This window comes from Apteryx rowi, unplaced genomic scaffold (genome assembly GCF_003343035.1).
Source record: "Apteryx rowi isolate R43461 unplaced genomic scaffold, aptRow1 scaffold_405, whole genome shotgun sequence".
Lineage (NCBI taxonomy): Eukaryota > Metazoa > Chordata > Aves > Apterygiformes > Apterygidae > Apteryx > Apteryx rowi.
In genome coordinates, this window is record NW_020450580.1 from 765,195 (window position 1) to 791,000 (window position 25,806).

At 39.6% G+C, this 25,806-nt stretch overlaps 1 protein-coding gene across 4 annotated transcripts in view; it reads right to left on the reverse strand.

Annotated features, from left to right (window-relative positions):
* Nucleotides 1-25,806, reverse strand: part of EEFSEC (eukaryotic elongation factor, selenocysteine-tRNA specific) — a 132,827-nt gene that overhangs the window by 106,549 nt on the left and 472 nt on the right. The gene's annotated exons all lie outside the window — the stretch shown is intronic.

Below are 25,806 nucleotides of genomic sequence, written 5' to 3' on the forward strand. Positions count from 1 at the left end.
GGGGGGGGGAAGGATACACTTGGTCCTGTGACACAGAGAGAAGTTTAACATAGAGCTGTTGACTTGACATCTCTTTATGTATTATTTTCAATGACTCTCCGAGTTATTCAGAAAAACAGTAAGGGCCTGCACTGCTAAGGAACTGTCAAGAATGGTTACTGAGGCACGTGTAAGTGAATGCTCGAGATGCAATTACAGCTTTTTGCTGGGTAGCAAGAGAGGTTGGGAGTGCAGAACAGATCATATTTCAGTTCAAAAGCAGCAGGGAAGCATTTTACCACATAAGCAGCATAGAGCCCACCTCAAAACGACCATGCCAAAGACCTGCAGCAAGCATTTTCTAAGAAATATCAACAATCAGAAGGTCAAGCTCTGCTCTGAAAAAAGAGGGCAAAAATGAATGACTGAAGCTAATTCATGGCAGGGTTTTATGCACAAGTGTCTCAGACCACTCCAACTATGTCAATGCAAATACTCCAGAGGAGATGCTTCAGGAAGGGATTGTTGTTTCAGGGTTTGGGGGCAGGGAAGAGGTCTTCAAAGTTAAAGTTACATAGGAGAATTTTAATGACAAACAAATCCACACATAACCCCAAATCACAGCCGGAGTTCCAGTGAACAAGAAGCCAAATTTACACAGCAGCAACCAAAAAACCCCCACACATAATAGGAGAGTTAACGATAAGCAGTTAGATGTCATAATCAGACATTCAGTAGCCCTTGAAACCAACTCTGAATGCTTATTAAAATAAATGTCGTATTTTTCATTTCATGCCCAGTGCCCTATACAACTTGCTGCTTTTCCCTCAGCACTGTCAAAAATAAAGTACGGCTTTTCATTTCCATAAGAATTTTGGCTTCTGTATGGCCCAAATCCAACAGTTATAATCATGTAGAACTCCCAGAATAAGTACTGGAGGTCAAGGCTCACCTCCATTTCTTCCTGAAAGCAGTACAAACAGCTTAATCCAATGTTCTTTTATGGTCGGTTAGAGCAGAAACCACTAGTTTCATTTGTTTATTTCTCTAATTTATCAACCTGCCACTGTTTGTAATGCCCACTCAAAAAAACCAAACAAATCTGTTTGTGTGCATCTTCTTAGTTTAATATAGAATTATTCCCTACACCTTCCCTCCCTTCTCTGCAACACAGCAGCAGCTAAGTACAGCTAATTTTTTCTTAACCTGAGTGCATGTGAGAGCAGCACAAATGAGGTAACCACCACGGCTAAGGATACGTGCTTCTACAGACACGCAAAGGTTTGTATTTGACTATAAGCATGCTTAGAAGCATGAGAGGATTTTTCTTCGCTTCCATTGTAAAGGTAAGACACATCAGTCGAAAGGCATTTCCACTCTAGTTTCAAGCCAAGGCAAGCACACGTTTTACTTTGTTGCCTCATAAATATACATACACCCGTGTTTATAGAGAGAGTATCTAGAAGCAGCCATCAGTGGAGTGGAACATTTGGAAAAGGTTTCTGGCTTGACACATCTCAGCGACGAGGCTGCAGCCCCATGCTGCGATGGGGGTGAAAGCAAAGACTCCGCTTTGCCCACCGCCTTCTCCTAGCCATCTTCCCCAACCCTTTTCTTATTCAGCTCAAAGAGGGCCCAATAAATACCAAAGCTGAAGCTCAGACCTCTTGGTCAGTTCAACCCAGCAGTGACAGACAGCTCTCCTGCAGAGGAGCAAGGCGACCGGCTCGCGTGGGTCCACTGAGCGCCCACGATGGCACAGGGAGGCTGCAGGACCGAGAGCAGCGAAGGGGAAGCACAGAAAGGGCAGGCACTGAGACCTCCCCTCCTACCCACGGGATGCCGCTGCAGGCCAAGCTGCTCGTGGAAGAGCAGCCTGACGAACTTCAGAGAAACTTAAAGCTGAATAAATGGTCAACCAACCTATCGTTAGGAAGCACCGGAAGAAACTTATTAAATACACATGCATTGACACAAAACAAGGGCTGTTATTTTAGAAATCTGCAAAGAGACAGTCATCTGCAGTTCAATGCAAGATTATTTTTGTATTTAGAAGCAGTCAAAAAAGCAAGGTATTAGACTGTATGAGGGATGCAATAGGGAATACCGAAGATTAATATCCTGCATTTAGATCTAATCACTTCCTGAAAAAGGAATTTGAAAGACAAAAGTAGCTTCAAAAATAGAAAACAAGGACAAACGCAGCAAGTACTTCACATACAACTTCACTTACAAAGAAAAATCCGTATTAACAGCATACAATCCCCAAAGCATATGAAGTTGAGCAAGAGAAGGTAAATAAAACACCTTTATACAAGAGCACAATTATATAACAGGGGAAGTTGCACAACACTCTCTGAAACTCAGTGCTCCTAGATATCGCTTCACTTCCACCAAATAAGAACACAGATTTAGTATTTACACAACTAAGATTTCTACAGCTGCATCCAGTTGGCTGAAGTTTCATTGTTTATAAAATAAAATATTAGTGCTTTTACGCTATGTAAGAGGCATCAGGAAGAAAGGTATAGCAAGGGACACTTCACTGTCAAAGGGTTTCTTGCTTTGACCCTCCTCTGGAGCATTCACTTTGACTGTTGCCAAAGAGAATGTAGTAAATTAGAAGAATCACTAGTTGTATCTGACATTTCAATTCCTGTTCCTCAAAATATTTCAGGGGTTAAAGAAAACCAGAAAATCATCACAAATGAGAATGCTGTCGCTCTGTTGTCTCTAGGAAAGTAAGTGATCCTGCCCCATAGAAAGAAATGTCGTATTATATGTAGCATGTGCGAAATGGAAGCAAGAGCCACATGAGAAAAGGCATCCTTTTTCCATATGTAGCAGTGCTTTTCTGTAATACTATCTATTAATAGATCTAAATGTCAATACTGGCGAGCAAGACAAACTGAACAGCGTCCCAGAAAAGACCTCAGCTTATTTTAAGGCCAAGCGCATTAACTGCAGAAGGGGTTAAAAATATATATACATATACATATATATATATATATATATATATCCTGCATACCTTGAAAAAGTAACAATCATCCCGAGTAGATGCAGATGACCGCCACAAAAAAAAGTTAGCATTTGCTGAATTACTCAACAGCATGGTATTTCAGTTGCATTAATTTCTTTCTTGGCTTGAAGTCGAAAGCGCATAAATTGTGAATTAGTTAGCAAACATTAACTTTTTAGTGTCATTCACGTATATGTGAATATCTGCAAATGCAGATATCAATAAAGCTGGAAAGTCAAATATTTAGAATACCGCACAAAACTAGCATAACGGTTACCTAAATGTCATTATATAGCTCATCATCCTTGACAGCAATCCATGGCATATACTAGGAAAAAAGTTCACTTTTTCATACACTCGAAAGCAAAACAAAGCACAGGAGAACAGAAAAATTGGTTTTTTACCATTTGGGTTGTAACTTTTTGCTACGTGTACCTAGTACAAAAGTGTTCAGTCTCAGAGTCTGGCTTCCAGACTAACACATCTCAACAAGAAAAGATGTCAAATTTCTGGGTTCCCAAACCCCACAAGAAAACAACACCTATAATTCCACTGATTCACATCACAGTCTCAAAAGTAGAGGTTTGCAATGTAGTGTCCTGCTCTTTCAGTGTAGAGTTGCCAAGTTTATAAAACAAGGTTTCTGAATCAGTGCAGTGGTAGGTTGTACAGCAAGTGCACAGTATTACGTGTTCATGATGCAGGTAAAAAGGATGGTACAAAATAAAAAAGGCAGGTATCTAAAACTCCACTTTGACCTCCTCGGATGATATTGTGTGCTCAGGGTAACTCTTCCTGTGACCTCCTGAGTGATTAGTTCAAGCTTCAGACTTTTTGTTCAAAGCCATTTTGTTTTGGTATCAAAGCCACATGTGTTTTTGTACTCCCCTGGAAAATTAAACATATTGTAGCATTACACTTTGGCCTGACCGTAAATGGTCCCTGCAAGTCCATAAAGTCTTTATAGCAAATGTTGAAAAGCAAAAAGGTTGGAAGAGACAAGGTTAAAAAAAGGCCACTTTATAGCCTGATTGATATCAGCTTTAGATGTGCTCTCTACAAGATTTCCCACAGAGTTTTTAAATAAAAAAGGGTAAATATTTTTTGCAATATATTTAGCATGATATGCAAAAAAATGCGATTGCAAGGTGTGACCATTCTGCCCCGCTCCATACCGACAGGTATCTCCGAGTGTTTGGAAGGAAGATCCAGAGAGAGGACACTCAAGAGTGTCACCGTAGAGAAGCTGAGGGAAAGAAGAAATGAAGGATAAAGCCTCTTTGAAGCTATTTCTAAGACAGGAGAGAAAGAAAAGAGTGGCTAAAGGCAGAGAAGGAATCAAGCACCCAGCATGGATATGAAGACACTGAACTCCGAGTGAAGGCATGACAATTCCCAGCTCTGCTACAGACTTCCCCTGGAATCTCGAGTCTTCTGCTCTAAAGACTCAGTTCAGGCCAGACACGGATTATTCCCAGCCTTCAAAGTTTTGCACCTGAGGTTTGAGGCGTTTCACTAATACGACGAACACAGGAGTGGGGAAGGGGAGACATAAATAGCGTGTGAAAGCGTCTACAGTACCTATAGTCATGAAATTTCCCCAGTCTTGGTTTTACTGCTACCTTCCTGATACTATAGGATCCTATGGCTTCAACCTACAGTAAGATATATTTATAGTTCTCTGGGTTACAACAGTTACACAAAAAGAGTTCATAGAGAAGAGAGAAAAGTGGTACATTAAAGGTGACTGAAATAAGCTATCAGTCTTGATATAGTTTCCAAGGTTTTTTTCAGAGGGAGAAGAGAATAGCACATAAATACCAAACAGTTCCCATGTGAACGTGCTTCCCCTCAAACCAGTTAGTTGCTTCAGGTAATGAACTATGATTTTTATTTTTTTTTTTTTTTAACATTTTTTTCAAGAATAGCACAAACGTAATAGAGGCTTTTCTACCTGAACTGTTTCTATTTCTAAATGCATTTAAATACACTATTATATATAGGTCCAGTACTGGACTCCAAAGGGAAAAAACAACTGCAAAGCATCTGTAGCTTCTGTACATGAAACCCTCCATCAATAATATTTCAGTCTCTCCATCTTTTCAAGTTTTTTAAAATTCTTACAAGATGACATTACACTGAAGTCACATTATCATATATTGGATTCAATCACAAGGCCCATGTTTTAACGCAAAAAGAAATACTGCATATCAGAAATCCTTACCAAGCAATAGACAACTTAAGTTCTCGATTATCTCAGTATAAAGAATATACTCTGCATGACAACCAATTGTTTTTTCCAAAAGGATTAAAGAAGTGTTACTACAGAGTATCTATTGCCTCCCTCTGGGTGCTTATGAGAACTATTTATTTACGAACAAATTGAAGTAGCTTTTGTGCAGTGGTCATATGCAGTAAGAACCACCATCAGCTGAACCCAAAGAGGGAGACCTGAATATGCATTTAGAGATGTGACTGAACTTGTAAACAAGGAAACAAGGAAAACAAGTAGAGGTATGCAAGTTGCAGCTCAGGCATTCTGCCTTAAAGACTCCTAAAATCCATGATTTCATTAAACTATTCTCTCCTTAAATTCATCAGCGCTGTATTTCAACTACCCTAAAGATCAGGAAACACAGACATCCCAACAAAACCTGCAAATCTAACACCTTGATCACAGAGATTCACTACTAGATTCTCTTCTCTCCACCTCTCTGTGGATTCAGGGACATGAACCTTACAGTACACCTGCAGCTTTGGATAGTTCAGGCAACACCAGTGAAAAGCTAATTTCAAATCTCTTACAGAACAAAAATAAATTCTCTTGAAGAATTCTGCAAGCTGCTAATCAAAAAGTAAATCACTAATTCATCAGGTTACAATTAAAAAAAAAAAAAAAAACACACAGAAACCTGGTTTCCACATACAATTTGAAATTAGTAAGTTTGAGTCTACTCTTAAAGCACTGCAAGTCCTAAGCTGCCTTATCTCCGTCTTTGGAACAAAGCATCCCATAGGTCACAGCGCCCACACCAAGGAGACAGTTTTGTGCTAAAATCTAAAGGCCAGTACTACATGCTTTTTACAACACTGCATTAAACATACTGTCCCCACAGAAGAGTTATAGTAGGCTACTGGAAGATTCACGCACAGCTCTCAGATGTTTTTCAGCCAAGGTAGCTGAACAAGATTTTTCAAGGGGAGAAAAAAAATTAAGATTTTATATTAAATTGGGGGGGGGGGGGGAGAGAGAGGAAAAAAAAGACTGCTAAATGCAAAGAAAAAAGAGGCATTCTTTAATTTTCTCTTCACCCTCCACAATACTGAAATAACATCAGTCAGGGTTATAAACATCTGTAATTGCCAGGGGAATGTACAATACGTTCAGAAACTCCAGGCCCACATACCCTGTAGCTCTGCACTTCACAAACAAAAGGTTGGGGAAAGAAAGAGGGGGTGGGGTACAGGGAATAAAGGCTTAAAGATTAAAGTCACAGGCAGAGACAGACGGCTCCGTTTTTTAATAACTGAAAACACGAGTTGTGCCTGAATGTGCTCATTGTTTTATGGCAGGGGGGAGAGTCTACGCAGGCCGGACTGGCTGGCGACAGAACTGCCTTTGCATCAAAAATAAGATTTACAAAAAGGAAAAAAAAAAGACACCAACCCCATGCCCTAATTTCCCCTCTTGTAATGTTTAATGATGCATTCAGGTAGAAATCAACAAATTACCCCACCTTCCCTTTATTAAATTGGGGACTTCAGGACTGGAAGAAGTACCTGATTGTAACAGCCTAACAGACCCGAGCGAGGAGCTCTGAAGGGTTTATGCTCTGAAGCAACACAGACTACTACAATAACAGTCAAGCATAACAAATGGGCGCGTCTATTAAACACAAGCATCTTATAAATCAATTTCTGATAGTTTATTTGCACAATAAAAGACACTGTAAGCCTAAATTGTATGATCGAAGCAGATTTTTATATGGATTCAAGAAGTTCAGCTGACCCAACGAAAGCTCTTAAATCCAAAACTGAAAAAAAGGGTATGTACTTCTAGGGAACAAAAAGTTCATGAGTTCCAGTCACCTCTTGACAATCACTACACACACACAGAAAGTCACTTGCTTTAAGCATTGCCCTAGAATATTAAAAAGTTTGGAAATGTTTGTGTTAGGTTTCATAAACATTTGTTATCTCAAAATTTAGGTTAGAAGATCCTGATGACCACTCAATATCTGTGACTACTACAAATTTAAATTATTTTAAAAGTCCATAATATACACTCTATATAAGGACAATTTTGAATACCTAAGTGGAAAGTATTTCTGATGACTTATTTCAGTGAATACTTTTTTTTTGAATTAGCTCAAACTAGCACTCAGGAACCCACTTAAGTTGAATGCAGTGAGCCCAGTTCCCCTGCCAGGTGAACAACCAACAACACAAACACCCAGTATAAAAACAAAAATATGAAAATAAAAAATTCAGATTAGTATTTCAGTTTTATTAGTCTAAGATGTTATTGTAACAGAGTTTTTGTTTTACTGTATTATTTTTAACCTACCAGCATTGCTTTAAATATGGACAGAAAGGAGATAATTGAACGCGACAAGAAGCTCTTTCATTTAAAACTGAAATTCCTAGTCATATCTTTTTGGGGATGCCTGGAATTAGGAGCGGGGAGACACGCCACGGGAGTCAATGAAAGGTAGTCTCCTGCCTGAAGCAGGCATGCTGTGCAGGGGAAGGATCAGCAGCCGCAGTACGTGGTTCTCCGGCCAAGAATGTCAGACCTGGGAAGCTCTAACTACGACTACAGATGATCATCTCTTCTATGTTGATGCAACACTTTTGCATCATCAGCCACTGGGCGTCTTGTTGAGATTAAAAATACTGTGGAGAGTTACTGTCTGTTTAGCAAAGGAAAAAAGAAAGACAGGAGTCCATGTCAGAAAGGGAGGGGAAAGGAAAAGCCGAAACATGAGCTCATAAGCCTGTTATGGAGGATAAAGGCAGGCTTTGTTTTACTTTAGTCAAACCAAGTATGAACAAGAGACTCATCACTGTTTTGAGCTTGAACTCCAAAATTTGTTTCGTATGTAATACTGCCAACTTCCCCCCCCCTCACATAACTAAACTACCCCTCTTTCTCAAAAAGAGCTTCTGCTGATGCTCAAATCAAGTATTTACGTGCAAATGAAGTCAATATAATAGTCGAGACTATCATTCTATCCTTGCTAGAAGTTCTGACACTTCAGTAGCGCATATAAAAGCACTCATATAGTAAAAGCAAACCTTGGTAATATGACAGATTGTCCTGGAACTCTTGTACAAACAACTAAAACTAAAAAAATATATGACTATAAAACAAAACCACTTGGAGGATGCACTGGATACCTAGCCACACTAGGTAGGGTTAGGCAACAGTTCTTAATCTGGAGATGCTTCTTTGGAGCGAGGGGGGGGGGGGGGAGGGTGGTTTTTTTAAATTTCAAATGCAGAAGTCAGTACAAAAATACAATGTGAAGTTTAAGTAGTGCAATCTTTGGGAGCTAAGAAGAAAAATACTAGTAAAAGTCTGTCTTCTGACAGAAACATTACCCACCACTGCTGTCTCTAAAAGAGCTCAAGGGCAACAGTAAAAGCCAGCAAAGGAAAGCACAGAGTCTGGACTCTAGTTTCTTGCTCTTAGGAAAACGCGAAGAGGGTGGTAATTTACCGTGTACAACCAAATTGTACATGAAAGTTTAAAAACAGCCAATTAAATCTAACATTATGGAATGGTACTGACGGGCCGAGTGGAACGCATTAGACACGCATTCCACGCAACGGCCACGGAGCCCGTCTGGGAGGCCGATACTGTACAAAGTACAAGGGGTCAAGAAACGACTCTAGAAGGGAAGCCCAGCTTTGACCAGGAGCCAGGACAACTCGTCCAGGAGATGAACACTACGGATCGAGTCGCTCGCACGCTCGCAAGAGAGGCACAGCATCTAGGCTGCAGAGCTGAGTATTTAGCCCTCAGTCACCTGCCCTGACAGATCGCTATGGACAGCAACAAGTCCAAAATATTTCAATCATGGGAGGGCAAGCCTCACCAAGAGTAAGAATCAAATGGAGGGGGAAACAAAGGCATGAAGAAGAGACCCACTATAAGTACTGGTGAATAAAATGTGCTGTTTTGGTTTACATCTCCAACATACGATTAACTCTCCCATACATTTAGGTACAGCTTTGGCTTCTCTGTTGAGCAGTTCAGTCTAGAAAAACGATTAAAGCAACCACCAATATCTAGCAGGAAATTAAAACAGAAAGGGAAAAAAGGTTACCTCAAGTTACAAAAATTATATTCCAAAGTCTTCTGTACTTTGGAGCATGGTCAACCCAAATTTTGATGCAAATCTGATTTTTGTGACAGTAATGCAGAAGACCGATGTGCTGATAATCCTGCTGCAACTTCTCAGCAAATGGATAGCTGGGCCTTTTTTTTATTATTTAAACAGGAAAATTAAAAGAACAAGTATATTACTCTGTGTCCTATATGTCAACATACAACTCCATTCATATGAGAACTGGGAAACTTGTTCAACTTCACGAGACCCAATTTTGCAAGATGCTAACACTGAACAACTCTCCAACCTTCGCTATCTCCAGATAGCGACATGAACTGTACCCCTCACAGGAGCAGCAGTGGTGGATCAAGAACGAAAATAAACATACACGTGTGCGTGCATGTGCGCACGCACGTGTGCTCTACAAACAATCGCAGTTTTTATGCCAAGCTCTGTTTCAAGAGCTTGGCATATAGCTGCATTACTATACAGTTACAGCAGTATGGCACATGGAAAGAAAAAAGTTTCTAAAACCAGTCTCAAAGCAATTAAATGAAGGATACCAGCACTGGGAAAAGGATACTTACTGTCATTCTCTGCACTGTGCACAGATAAACAGAGCCAAGATGACAAAAGTGTTCCAGAGAACCCAAATTTTTATAGCCAGTCTAGCAAGCAGTCAGTTAACATGCCTTGCTGCAACCTTGAATATTCAAGTGCTTTGTTCACTTGCAAGCTACAAATTTCAGATGAAGAGATTAGTACTTGAAGAGTTAACGTTGCCGTTGTTACTGATAAGGTTTTAGAATTAATTCTACACTACCACAAAAACTTTATATGTAAACCACTGCAAACTGATCACTTGAAACTAAACTCAAAGCAGTGACATACCAGTTTATTCCCAGTCCACTTTAACAAGGTTTTCAACATTCAAAAACACTAAAATTCTATTTGTTTAAAAAGACAGATTCGATTCACCACCCAAATTCTGTAAGAGAGATTAATTTCATACTCAGTTCTCTGACCTTCAGTCCATGGTAGACATCAGGCCCTACTTAACAATTTAGTATCAAATCATGAAAATAACAAGCATTCTTTATAGCTTGTCATTCCACTAAGTTAAATCACACTGTGCCAGAGAATCTTCTCCAAGGAAACCATTATCAAGCATATGGTACTATTTCATACTTTCTGCCAGAGCAATAGAAGAGCTTTTGACAGAGTATTTATTTTTATTTAAATTTTTGCTGACTAGTATTGCCTCACAAGATATATACCTCATTTCAGAATAGTCCCAAGGGGTCAACAGTCATGTAAATCTCACATCCCAGTACTTCAGGACAAAACAAACTATATCATGCTGGATACACTATCTAAATTGCCAACACTACAAAGCAACCCAGATATTGCAGGTTGTATGGTATTTGTGTTTCACAATAATACAGCATTCACATAATTAATAAAAGCTCCACTGTAATAAAAAAGGTGATGCTCATTGTAAAGGAGGAAATCAATGCAGAGTTTAATTACTAAATAAAACTAAATACAATACTTGCCAAGACTGGAATTTATACTCCATTAAGAGGGGCTGGAATTTAATGATGTATAACACAGAGATGATAAGGGACAGTAACAGTGCTTAAATTTTAAACAACACTAATAGGAGAGAAGGAGAAACTGCCTTCTGTAAATGAAAAAGTTAAGGTATCATGAACTTTTTATATGAAGATGACTTCTTTTTTTTTAAGGTTTAGCTCAACAGCAAAATAAACACCATAAAAAGGTACTTAAGTTTTTGTTGGTTGAATACTAACTTAAGGAATTTTTAAAAATACCTTGAATGATTTACTTTATTCATACCAGTAACTCTTTTTCAGTAATAGAGTTTTGCAACCAACTGCAGAGGCTAAGTTTAGACCATCTGCTTGCTAGAATAGTTAAAACATTTTGATCTTGGAGATGGCCAGTTTGATTTCTTGTTTCAAGTTTTATAACCAGAAAAGCATAGACCGTGTGAGATGAACATACAAACCCCATCAAAATAGAAGTCCTTTTCTCTCTAAACAAACCTCATAATTAAAGAAAAAGGTTTTCTATTAGGTATTTTGAAGAATCTCAAAAGATGTAATGCTTCAGCACATCCCTGCATGATAATTCCACAGGACAGTTCAAACATAAAAGAGAACATGCTGTGATCATTACAGATTTTCAGAATAGTTCAGAGCAAGTTCTCCTGCATCTTCTCTAGGATGAATGAACAACACTGAATAAAATAGAAGGGTTGACTCAGGGCTATAGGCATTTTACCAAGTAGCAGTGGCAAGTTGTGTAAATGAAGTTTTTTGCAAGTAACAACATCTGTTGGTTACGTAAAATACCAAATCAAGATCAGAACCTTCAGCAAGGCCAGATTTGGGCTTCTGACCAAGAAGAGTTGTCAGGAGAAAAGCACTACAGGCCTCCCAACTCTTCGTCCCCCACACTAAACCCCAGGTATGCTCAGTTTGGTAATCGAGGACCACCTCTCTCCCAGATTTAAATTTGAGAGCTCAAGCAGAGGCTGACGATATTCCTAGGGAACTGGGGAGGAAGCCTGCAGAAAACAAAGTCGGCTCAGAAGATGCGTTGCTCTGCCCAGCTCACGTGATCGGCTCTCGGGAATGCTGGCACTGCTCAAGTTATTCAATGGAGAAACATAACAAACAGAGCATAAGAATCCAAGAGGAACAAGAAAATAATATTGAGGGCAGAACAATAATGCTTCAACTCCAAATCATTCTGCACCTGTAAATTTACACTGTCTAAAAAAAAAAAAAAAAAAAACATAATCAAAATATTTCAAAACACCGTTTGTTACAGCAGCAGCACCAACTATAGACCCTCCGGCATCACAATCTTGCTTGGACTAGAAACAAAGTGAGGCACCCAGAAATTCAGCAAAAGTACCTGCACGTGCTAATTTAACCCTCACAACATAATTCTTCAAGTGACTAAGACGACATTCCTAAGCAAGAGTTGATACCAACCACTGTCAGAAGTATACCAAGAATATCTGAATATTTTACACTTCCCTCTTTCCAGAAACCTATTCTTAGCTACTTTTGCCTTGTGAGACTTTTTAATACATTTTTAACTATTACTTTTCACATTTTGTTAGGTCTTGTTTCACATTAATCTCTACTAGACACAGATTCAAAGAGAAAATTAGACTCTAAATTAAACTTTCTAACAACAAAAACTAGAACTACAGAACAAGGGATGGAAGACTCAGAATATGAATTCCATTTCAAATGAACTTAAGTAAATATATTTCATTTGTTATCTAACCCCTCTGGTCTTCACATCAAATGATGGAGACAACTGCTATGGAAGAATCATGTAATAATAATGGAAGAGAAATACAAAGAAAATCTATTAAGTATATTCTTACCGACAGCTTACTGGAGACCCCAAAATTAAATTCAGTTAGATTAAAGTATTCCCAATAAATTATTTTATAAGCTACATTTAAAATGTCAAAGTTAATCTGCTTCTGAGGAGAAAAAACCTCTTGCTGTGTTGTAAAATATAACACTGAAATACATTGCATAAAGAGGAAAAAAGGTAAATAATCTAGACAAAGTGAAATAGGTTTTAATGACCAGTCTACACAGACGTTAAAAAAAGGGATAAGAATCACCTGAACGGTATTTTAATTCTTCCTCCCTTAATAAAGTAATGCTAGCATATATTTACAATTTTAAAAATACATCAGTTTTATCTCTAGAGGTTCTTGTTAATCAAGGTACATATTACTGGGGAAAAGAAATTAAGACTACAGGGGGAAAAAAAACAAAAAATTTGCTCTTTTGGTAGTCACCATGTTTTAAATCTACAAAATATTCTCTGTAGGTCAAAAAAATAAGAGTTAGAAGTACAACAAGAAAATTTGCTCTTTCTCTTGAAGAGGCAGATTTAAAGTTCTCGTGGCCCGAGGAAAACTAAATCACAGCGTCCCAGAGGCCGGCAGAGCACACCAGTTTTAGGGAGGGCTTTACCAGCCAAATGAAAGCTTTGAAGTCTTCAGTTCCAAGAGACAGAGCAGCAGCAACCTGTTCCCTCAGCAGCACCACCGGGCAGGCAAAGAGCTTATTTCATTTCAGTAGCGTTCAGACGGAAGAACACAAGCTTGTATACTGTTCAACCTGCAAGCAACCTGGCTATAAGTAAGGAAAAAAACATCTTCTCTTAGTTGTACAGAAAACACCACCACAATATAAACATCAAGAAACTGCTCTTCAACTTCATTTCCTACTGCATTGTCCCTCTTCTGCCTCCCCTTCCCCAAAAGGGATTTTAATTCATATGTGGAATTGCCTGACTTAATAGGGGAGAAAAGCCAGTTCCAACCACAAGGTTCAAGATCAGCCTGCTATATGGTTTATTCCCCACCACCTAAAAGAGGTATACAGCGTACCAGTGACACTCAGCTGCCAAAAGCAAAGTCTGCACATGGACCTCAGAACAACAGATTTTCTGAAAGTTCTAAGGAAAAAAAAAATATATATATATATATATATATATATATATATATGTTTTTCACTTTCCTCCAAAAGGACAGGCAAGATTATCATTACAAACAATGCCAAGGCTATCATCTCCTTTCTACTGAGGATTATTTAAATATTCTTGCATGGCAACAAACTTCAGTCAAAAAAAAGTGCTGGAATTGTTAGGCACAGGCCAAATTCAATAAAGCAACAGCATCCCTAACTGTAAGTGCATCACTAATGTATAATTAAAGAGTATTAATCACTTCTTAATGAAATGCTGAAATCACCAAGCAAGAATACAGCCTTGGTGACATGCTCAAAGGCTCTTAAAGCTCAATTTTTGGTAGCTGGGAACTAACAGAGTTAGACAGAGATATTACAACTCAAGCATTTGAAATACTTTTAACAGTGATTACCACTCAGTAGCAAACCTCATTTTCCAGAATATACTTGATTTTGGAAAAACAGCCAGATGGGCTATTTTTCTTGCCTACTACAAAGTGACATTTGCCATCTATAGGCTACTGCCCAAGGATCCTGCATTTCAATCACGTCTGTTACCACACAACGCTCCACTGCATCTGACAGCTTCTCGTGGCTCTGCTATTTCAGCTGCCCTGACCTTGGCTGCTTTTATTATGTCCCTACTGTACTCTGCATCTGAAACCTAAAGGATTCTTTTTTTTAATTGAACACCAGATCCCAACTTTACATCCTGTTAACAGAAACTCACGTTGCTCAGTCACAGAGCAGACCCAGTCCACTTCTGGACAAGCCAGGAGGAAAGAAACGTGCATATTTGTCCCTACCACAAGGTGAAGAAAATAAAAAAAAAAAAATCTAACACAAAGCAAGCAAACTAAAAGCACGAAAAATATTTCTTTAAACTTCTGCCTTAGGGATGCCTCGCTCATTACTTTTTCATGTTTGGCAATATTGTTATTATGCTGTACTCAAATATGAATACACACAACAATTATTTCAATTTTTTGAGTGGGTGTACACACACACACACGCGTTATTTTGGTTTAAAAATCTGCTTTCAAGGCTTTAAGTTTTTGACATGGGACAGGAGAAAAGGAGCTAAGCCATTTTTGATCACACTATTTCAAATTTATAATATTGCCAGACACAGGCCAAAGTTTCAATTTTATATGCCCAAATCTGGTCATGTAGGTGAAGAGCACTGTTAACACTTGGGATTTTTTGTTTTGCTTTTGAATACTCTTAATTGAATACTCATTATCTCATTGGGCCACAAAGAGACAAGTCAATCAGGGAAAGATGCTGATGCTAAGTGCCTTTAAAAATAACTTGATGTTTTGGGGTTTTTTAGTTTCTAACTGCAGTCTAGATCCTTAACTTTATATACCAGGTTTGAAGTTTTCCCTTATCCTCTACTGAAATGCCTCAGTCAAGTCTTCAGATGTCTTTAAAGGATATTTCATAAACTATTACAATTTAAACTCCAAAAACTGTCCTCTAATGCACAGTATATGATTTTTCAACAAATCAAAGAATTTTGAGCAGGAGAGTGCAGTTCCAAAGTTACATACATGTAGAGCTGCATGATAAAGTCAAATAACCCAGACTACTTATCTGAATTTTTCCATCACATAGCAAAACAGACGCATGTATATATTTCAATGTAAAATCAAATTGTTTCTCTATATCACCAGGATGCAGACCAAGTAATTCAATGCAATAACATAACAGAATGATTTAAACACACAAGTCAGGAAAACAAGTTTCCACAGCAGTTGTAACATGAAGAAGTGGTATGCAGTCAGAGGCAGAAGTTTAACACCATCCAGGACTCCAGCCTCATTAAGCACCGAGAGCCTCAATTGCTACTAATTCTGCAGGCTCAGGCAAGCAACCTCTGGAAAATTGTGTAGTATTTTCACATCCACATTCACACACACTTACGCTCAGTGCCTCCACATCTAGCACTACAACTATGGCGCAATCCTTCAAGATGTTGGAAGCTTTCAGTAAACACTGAAGTGTATGAGTTAATAATACAGACACTTGCCAGCAGGTTCCCGGCCCTTTGCAATTTGGGGGAGATACAAGTCCAGCACCTGCTACGCACTGTTTCACAACTGCACCAGGTTGGACTCTTTCCCTTGCAACAGACCACTCGCCGCAACCCACCCTGACCCACAGTCACATCTTTTCCATCAGCCCTATTCCGATGGAGATGCCTGAACTAGCGGGAGCGGTAACGATCATCCAAGAGTGGGCAGCAGCCTAACGAGAGCCACACAAACCCCAGAGAGGACTGTGGCATGCCACTATTACTTTACGTATACACTCTAAGCCACACTTTAAATCATTTCACATACTGGAATGTCAGCGTGGATAACCACTGCCAGAACACGACACAGAATCCCCCCAAAGTCAACCACAGGTTCAGGTAATCGTGACCTCCCTTTTCACAACATAAATGCATAATTTCCGCACCACTCTTTGATGAGGGGACCACAGACTTGAAAAGAGGAAACAATTACAGTCATTAGAATTTCACCCAAGCATGAGATTTAATCTCAGGCCATGGTCTTGCCAATGGCTGTGGGGGTCTCAATGGAGACAAAATTGCTCTGTGGGAGAAAAAAATGCCTCGATGATGACATTAGTCAGCAAGAAAGACTGAGCTTTGTCTTCTATCCAACAGCACAGTCAAATACAAGGAATCCATTTTCCCTCCCCCTCTTCTTGATCCCAAAAAAGAGAAATACAATAATTTTGTTTCTTTCTCTGAAATGCAGCTTTCACATACTTTGGAAAGTTTCTCCTCCAAAGCAATAATGCTGGAAGGGAAGTGTTTAATTTAACAAAAGTACATTTAAGCATGAATAAGTGTCTGGGACAAAAGACATTCTCCCTTGCCTACCCCGGTTAATATAATTGGATAGCTCTATCAACAACTCTCAAACACTTTTACAGCTTTCCTTATCCAACAGGTTCTCAAAGGACATTTCAAATTTTACATATGCAGGAATCATCTCCATTAAAATATGCCACCTGCTCTACAACACATTTAATGGAAATAAAAGACAGGTGGAACTTTGCATTTAAAAATAGTGCCTGATATCTGAGAGTACCAACTATTATTATACGTCAGTCATACATTGGGCCCCAAGACAGACATAGGAAAGCTTTGGCAGAGAAGACAAGGAAGTGCTACAGGGGATTGGATTAAATCAACTTTTCTGGTACTTCAGAAAAAGCAAATCAGCAGTGGACAGAACAACCCTCATGATTCTTCTATAGCAGTACAAACTGAAGAAAAACAGATTTTTTTTTTAAACAAACTAAACAGTAAACCCAAATGAATCGTCTCTTCACAGAATCACAGAATCTTCTCTTGGAGGGGCAGGGGTGAAGGACACTGATTCTTACCTGGGTCAACTTCTGCTAAAATCCCAAAATCTAAACTTGGATTTTTTTAGTCCCCATGCCATCCTTTACCCCCACAACGCCGCTGAATACGACTCATTTTTGTTTAAACTCTCTTTATTCTATTTCTTTTTCTTCCACTATTCACATTCTGCTGTCATACTCAATGTACATATTTGTCTGGTTGCAACCACCCCTGCTGCTGGTAATGCTGATAATTACAATCTAATGTAGAATTAATCAGCTTAGGTTTGAAAAAAGAGATCGTGATTCAAATTGGGAGCCAACACTAACCATTTCATGTTCACCTCAAGAGATTAGATAGGCTGTGCGAGAACATTTCAGTAGAATAACAGATAAGGAGATGGGAAATAAGAGTTATTGGTATTTACTTAGCCTGCAATGCTTATGGAAGTAAACAGTTTAAAGGAAGCACTTCAGAATGGCTATTTAATCTGAATTTTACAGATAGCATTAAGAATATTTTCTCACAGAATAGCCGGTATCTTTGCAATCATAGCTATCGTACGAGCTGTTCAAATCTTTCTTCGCTGGAATTCTCACTCAGTTTTGCTCCGTTATAAGCTGTGACCCACAGAACAAAACGCATGCATGAATTCAGCTGGAAATTACCACCAAGGAACATCTGTCCTTGCTCTCCAGCTTGCCAGGCCAACCGTACAGTTCCAGGACAGAAAACAACTAGCTGCCACACTCAGACAACTTTTTATTCCACTTACAACAATGGAAACACAGAGGTTTGGTTTGCTTTCTTAGCTGGAAGATTTGTCGTATATCATCTTTGGAATGATATCCTTGATTTTTCCATCTGCATTTTGTTTTTCTGAGGGTTTTAAAAAACTGCTTTGTAGCAGTCCTCCACAAACATACACGACTACTTCTAGTACAAACAACAAAAGCAGACATATTCAGGAAATAAAGTTCATGGCCCCATCGGGTTAAACTAGTTGTTCCTTTAAAAGTTGCATCCTATACCAAGCAATGTATCATCCAACTTATATCTAGCATCTTCTAATTGAAAGCAGCTTCTAAATCAAGCTGTAGAACAAATACAGTAGAACCTTATTAAAAGTTGTCGATTAGTAGACCGCTGTGAATTGCTAAATTGAACTATTTAGCAAGCAAACACATCCATCGTAAGTAAAAATACTACTTCGAAAAACGTGCTTTAAATTTATTTTGACAAGGGTAATTATAATTATAAACATGCTTCATATCCTTAAGTCGTACTAGATTTTTATGAAGGTATAAGACTTCACTACATTAGCCTATATTTAAAAGCATCTAAAAACGGATTAATAAAACTTGACCACTCTCCCAAACAGCTTGCAAAATAATTTCAAGCAAGAAGAAACATGAAGCAAAACTGAAATGAAAGGCCATGTAGTTATTTGATGAATGCTAGTACACAGTATGATGGAACAAAGAAATTCTGTTTTTAAATCAATAGGAAGAATGATCAAACAACAGACTTACTCAGCACCGTTACAGCCTATGGTTATTATGTTTTCTTGAGAAGCTGTCAAGTTTATGTCAAATAATGAAATGTGAATTAGCACAATTTTGCTGTATATAAGCAAGTATGCACACAACCACTCAAAAGCCTCATAGAAAAATTGTTTTATATTAGCAAGGGACAATTTAACATTCAAACAAGGAAGCTCTTCAACAAAGCCACCCTGGTTTACAATCTATATTTAAGATGGAGAATTATAAATCACATCTTCAAAACCAAGACATGCACAATTTAATTTTTTTTAAACAAGCACTGCAAACAGCATGTTTCTGGCTTAATTCTTTCCTACTTCTAGTTAGGAAGCTATTATTCGGTATAACTTTTGAGATCAGGAGATGACAGCTTTCTTGCTCCTTTTAAATCTTTCCACCCATAAAAAGGAAAGGAAGACTCTTCTAGATTTGCCATCCAATATTACTTAAAGGTTAATGCATAGCTTAGGAGCCTGTTGAACCTGTTATTCTAATGGGGAAATCAGCTTCAAGTCAAAAAAAAAAAAAAAAAAAACAGAAGAGGGCACAAAACAGAACATAACAGCCAAGTAGACTAGTCTCACTATTATACCACTACTAAAAGTGTTAATACACGCAGAAATGAAAAGTAATGCCTAAAGAGGAAAAATTAGTGTTCGACCATGAAAGTTATGATACAGATAGATAAAAACTCCGCGTGAAAACCACTATTTTAAAGTATCCCGGTACACACACCTGCAGAGAAGTTTCATTCTACGCCATGGTCTTACACAAGAAGCCTTATACAGCACAGGAACAGTTCAGGAAGGATTCGGTACAAATACCTTGCGTTTACTTAGTTGTTAAATGACATGGCGGGGGGGGGGGCAGGGGGAATAGTTATGTACACACAGAATACTATTGTTCCCAATCTCCAATTGCTGCACAGGTTAAACTAGATTATCTTTCCATAAATGTAGGATGAAAAAAATGTGACCCCGTCTATGGGGATGTACAGTCATCCCCCTCACATGGGACTTCTGTGAAAGCCAGTTTTGTCCCATTTGAGTTACTCGCCTCTGTCATGTAACGCACATACTATACTTTTTTACCGCTTAAAGTATAAAGGACCACCATCAAAACTGCAGACAAAATAAAACTAAGCTTCCTTAAAACACAGAGCGAGTTTTCTTTAGGAATGGGGAAGGTAAGCCACAGTTCAGTTCCAAACCTGCTACTTAGTTTTGCCTCATTTCAAAGTAAGGTCACTCCATCCAGGCTGACCTGTTACCCTACATACTTATCATCCAGACCCTACATTGTAAGCAAACAGTGCCCTCTTGCGCACTGCGATATCCCGGCGACAAAGTTCCTTTGGGGGGCTTGGGGGGGGGGGGAGATTTTTTTTTTTTTTTTTAAAGCAGCAACATTTTTATACCAGCTGCTTTTTTTTTTTTTATACATAGCCCTTTAATCAAAAAATTGGCTTTAATTTAAAAACATCAATAAAAACACTCCTTTAAGTTGTCAGACAAGTATCAGGCACCAGCAGAATTCGTTAAAGTGATTAAAAAAAAATACACTGTTTCAATCGCAAGAGAAAAGTGATTTCATTTACAGAAATAAAGTTTATTTATTTACATTTTTCAATACATGGCAACATCAGCAATTTACAAGAAAAATAAGCACAAATTTACTAGGGTTTAAGCAAGCACGCATACGAGCACTAGTTGGAAATGTTGAACTTCCTTGGCCCAAGAGTATTTCCATAACATCAACTGCTAAATAACAGCTCAAGAATATAAAGTACATTACATGGGAGTTGTGGTTTAATATATTTTCATCAAAACGAGGTTCATTATTAAGTTATCCTCACCTCAGGCTGGCAGCGAGAGAGTCCTCAAAGCTCTCCCGTCACTTCTCGCTGACCAGAACGGCATCTACTGAGCACCACAACGCACCCTGCCCTCCAGAACAGGTTTCCCTCACACATGCTCACTCAGCAGCAAAAGGCCTCCACAAATTTTCGTTGTGTGTTTAGGCAGCAGAACGCAGACCAGCTGAGAGCAGTCCATCATGACTTTTTAAGTCCAAAGGCAGACAGCCCTTTAGAAAGGTGCCTTTTGAAATGTTTCTATGGAACAGATACTCCCCTTCAACAGCCGGACAGGTACACACCACCACACAGACGGTCTGCTCGTCCGCAACAGAATTAATGGTGGCACCTCGGTCACCAATAGATAAAGGATTAAAAATAATAAAGGAATTACAATGCACACAAATGAACTTATACCTTCTTTACATATTCTAACTAATTCAATGCTACTTTGGTTCGTTTTACTATATGCATTAAAAGCAACATACCCTGCTACTTCAAGTAGGAATCAGAAACCTGGTGAAACTACTATAACTCATTTATTTCCCCAGTCCCCTTCTAAAACCCACCCACTAATGGCCACTTGCTCCAGGAACTTTTATCTTGAAGAAGCACAACTGATTCTCAAAGTGGATCGACGTTCCTTCTTCCTCTGACAATGGGTGGACTTCGGTGACAAAAAGAATCCTTCCAGCCTTGGCCTCCCACTGACAAGAGGCTGGGAATACCACCACCAAAACCCTAGATACTCTCTCCTGTCATATGCAGTGGCAGGAGTCAATATCAGGATCAAAAATGAAATCTTTGATGAAGGAAGGTCTAGCAAAACTCTGCTTGTCCATTCACCTGGAAGGCGGGGGGGGAGGGAAGAGTCATATATTTTCACAAAGTTGTCAACAAGCAAAGTTCATACCGATGCAAGTTTTTTTTTTTGAGAGCAATGCAAAACTAACCCTGAGTTAACAAATCTTCTTAACAGCTTGCAACAAACTCGGCAAAACTAGGTACTTTTATGTTAATCTTACAAATAATCTGTATCTGACTGAATTTGAATGCTGGTAGCAAGCCCACATTTCCCTTGATCTCCCAAGATTGTTTTCATTGTACTCATTTGCATCAGCAAGACATGCTTTTGCTATGCTTATTTCCCCCTCCCCAAGCTCTTGGGCGAGTTCAAAAGTCTTGGCCCTTCCAATGTATCAGGTATGAATTAATGCCCTTCCTTAACAGAACGCAGCGGCAAAGTGGAAACAGACACTCGCGGGGCAGCTCGCTTTGAAAGCGACTGCAGGGACAAACAGTGACAATGAAGCTCTAGTCATAAAGAAGGTCAAAGGTTCAGACAGGCAGAAGGATTACAAAACGACAAGTTTGTCAGAATTCCCCCCACAGGTTTAGACAACCAGGGTCAAGCAGTTGCTCTCCAATTAAACCCCTATAAGGCTACTCTGTCCTTTGAGCTTCACAGGGGGAAAGGAAAAAAAAAAGTCCTTGTTCTTTCTTTCTTTCCTCCCAGAAGTTCTTTGAGAACCCATCGCGAAATCAAACAGATAAAGGGCATCTGCAAATGGCTCACCTAGACCAAGCCGGGCGGCCGGACGGCCCGCGTGGGGGGCTGGCGCAGGCGGCCGGGTGAGGTAAGCGTGTTCGCCGGCATTAGCGTGCTGACCCTTGCCGGGCCATGAAATTAACCGGCAGCGAGGAAAAAATCTGCTCCTGCTTAAACTACTTTGCTACGCAAAGTGGTCCGAAAATGAAATACGGGGATTGAATTTCTTCGGGAAGATTAACTCATCTAACCTCTCTGCAGGCATCCCCCACTGCTGAACTCGTTTGAGAAGCCGTTCGGGACCCTACTGGATGCACAGGGCTGCGACAAAGGTAAAAGCACGTCCTGTTTTACCCCGACGAAAGGGACCAGCATTGGCTTCGCTGAAGTTCAGGGAGCGGAGATGGAACAAAATCCAGAAGTTTAAGAAAGCCCACAGCACGGGGACAGAGGCTACCTCATCTCGGTGTGGAATTTTGACAAAATACCGCTCTAACCCGGTACAGCAATAATACAAATAGCTGCATTGCATTTTGCAGGCATTCCTTCCGTGCAGAAAGCAAACATAAGGCTGATGCAGGGGCCTCTTGGCATTTGCGACAAGCTAAAGGATCCATCACCAAAGTTCAGTTATTCGAGTTTTTGTTTTCTCCGTTTAGCAAATAGGCTACAAAATGCTATCAATACAGTGTTTATTGCACTGCTTGTTACATGATAATCAACCTGCTACAGCCTGGGGAAAGTCCTGAAATTACTAAAAAATACTATTAAAAAAATTCTGGACTTGCTGTTCACAAGAATAGCGCAAATAAGTGAAATACATAGCACAGACCAAGCTATACAGCTATCCACAATAACTTAACACCTTCCTGCAACATCAGACACAAAAATCTGTGACTGGAAAATAAACCAGTACGGTTTAAATTCAAGCAAGGAGCACAATATAAGTCAAGTGCCTGTCATTTATTCCATTCCAACCTTGACTATCACCTTCCAGATAGAAGTTTAAGAAAGCATCTTGGGTGGAACTGTCTGCAACATTTCCAATTTCTGGCATGCAGGTAATAAAAAAAAAAAACTTTTGATTTAACACTTGATATATTTTGTTTTCAAGGACAAGCTTTATAAGAAAAATGTAGCCACACAGAATGAAATATGACTTCCATTTTCCATTCCATTTGGTTACTGCTCAAATACTCTGCATTCATTTAAACCTAAGGTGTTGTCTCCACAGAAGCATCTTGTAAGTGGCTGCGAAAAGCATTTACCAAGGTCAAGCACTATCTTGCGTAATATGACAAAAATGCAAGAATACTAGATTTAGCCATGAAAAATTCACTTTAAGAATTACCTAGACACAGAAATATGTTAAAGAATAGTAAATAAAGAGTTTCAGTTAATCTGTAAATGGGTGTATCAGCCTTGTTACAGCAAAGGAATTAACCCCTGCAGCGTTCTGGAAGCACAGGTTAGAGAAGATGGTACTGCTACTAGAGGACAGCTTGGGAGACCACTGAGAAAAAGGTCCCCTGGAAGAGAGAACCTGAGACGAGGGAAAACTATTGGCTTCCCACGCAGAGCTGGTGAGGAGCTCCCGAGAGGGAACCCATAGGCTAGTTGTCTGGAGGGAGACTTGAGACTGAAGTTGGTGCTTCCCAGCCACAGCAGACAGCAATCCCGTAAGATGGGGGCACTCAAGGGGGAGCCAACCAGTTCAGACAACCTTCGAGGGAGGGAAAACAGAGCGTTAAATAAGAGCTTGCAATGGCATATTTTCATACCCGTAACTTCCACAGTAAAAGTTGCATGTGGATGAGGGCAATGCAAAAGAGGTGGCTACCACAGAGCCCTCCGCTCTCATCCCTGCTTCCGATTCCTCACATCCTGCTCCCTTCCCTACAGCCCTCCTGCCTCTAGTTTTTCTGTAGGTTAACTCACATCTACAGATCTCTCAGGACTGAGTTTCAGAAGAGCACTATTATGAAGAGCAGAGGTGCAGAGTAAACATGGCAAGATACAGTACTTTGTACTCAGATTTTACTTAAAAGCCTTAGTTACAGAAAATCTGTAATGACAGATAAATCAGATTCCACCAAAAGTAAAGCATTAGCCTCCTGGTAGTAAGGAAAAAGCTTGAAATAGCGAACCTCAAGAAATCATGATTAGCAGATAAAAACAATCTGAATTTTTAAAGTACCATAATCTGGGAGGCCTGGCTTTCCATTCCTGAAAAGCTGGAAAAGTTGGCAATATTGAAACAGTGACCCTTAAATACTGAAGGTTGCATTCTGTTACACAGGACATGCTGTACTTCAGTTTGAATGCCACAGGACCATACTAAAATCATAACAGCTCTGAATAGCTCCAGCAGCATAGATCAGATTTTAACTTCTTAAATCGGCTAGTAAAAATTAAAGAGAATCCACTATTGAGATTTAAGCATACACTGTCAGGCAGGCAATTGAAACTTCTACTTCTTTAAATATTAACATCATGCTGCTTCTTCATTACAGTTCTGTTTCTTGATATAAAGAATTGCTGTAAACGAGGCTAATCAAATATTTTTACTAAAGTATGTAACCTGGTATAGCTGGAACTAAATGAGCCCGACATGCTTCCATGTGAATTGCTACCTGTACAGGATCATGGCATCTAGTCCACTGCCCACATTTTTCTTCTCTCAGGCCTCTCAGTAATGAAATTTGCCTAGCTGTTATTCATTCAGTGTGGACAGCTGTGACTAACTGCTCTGAACTTCTTAAGAGCAACAGATAGTAGGCAAATAAGTTTATGTATTAAACAAGCATCCCAAATAATCTCTAAAATGGTAACAAAAAGTGGTTTTCCAAGTTTTCCCAAGTTGTCTTCATGAGGAAGTTTCCCCTGCTCAGATTAGTTGTCTCTTGGAGAAAAGAATATCTAACTACAAGTCACTATCAGTACGTCCAAGAAAAGTTTCCCTGTTTGCCAAAATAAACTGCACTCTTTAGAAGATAACCAGGTGCTTACAATTACTTCAAGAATGAAAACTGACTGTAAGGTATAAGAGCAGACTAAAAGAGACCAGAGATTTCTGAAATTCAGCACACAGCTGCTCCTCCCTTGCAGCCGCAGAACAGCAGAGCACAGATCAACGCTACAGAGCATTTTACTGCTGTGGAAATCAAGCAATAAATAAGTGCCCATTACTCTATACGGAATAAATGCAAATAAAACACAGTACAACGCAATTACCGCAAACTCCATTTGCGAGCAACGGGGCTGCTCGAAGGGGGCTTATTTCCTACCTCGTGAAAAGCAAATTGGGCTGAATCTCAGGCCAGCCGCTAGGAAACCCAGCCAAGCGCCAGGCACCCCTGCAACTCTTTTTGCATGCAAGCTGGGGATGGTTCTTTTAAAACCAAAGTGAACGAATCTAAAACGGGCTCCAAGGCAAGGCAGAGTCACCGCTCGCGCATCGCCCACGAAGACCAAAATAAGAGCGGCGGCTGAAGCGCACACGCGAGGTTCCAGCGTCAGGACGCCTCCGTCCCGCGGGGCAGGAGCTCGGCACCGGCCCGCGCGGCAGGTGCAGCCCGCGGGGAGCGGCAACTCCGGCGGCTCCAGCACGCGGGGGCAGAGCTCGG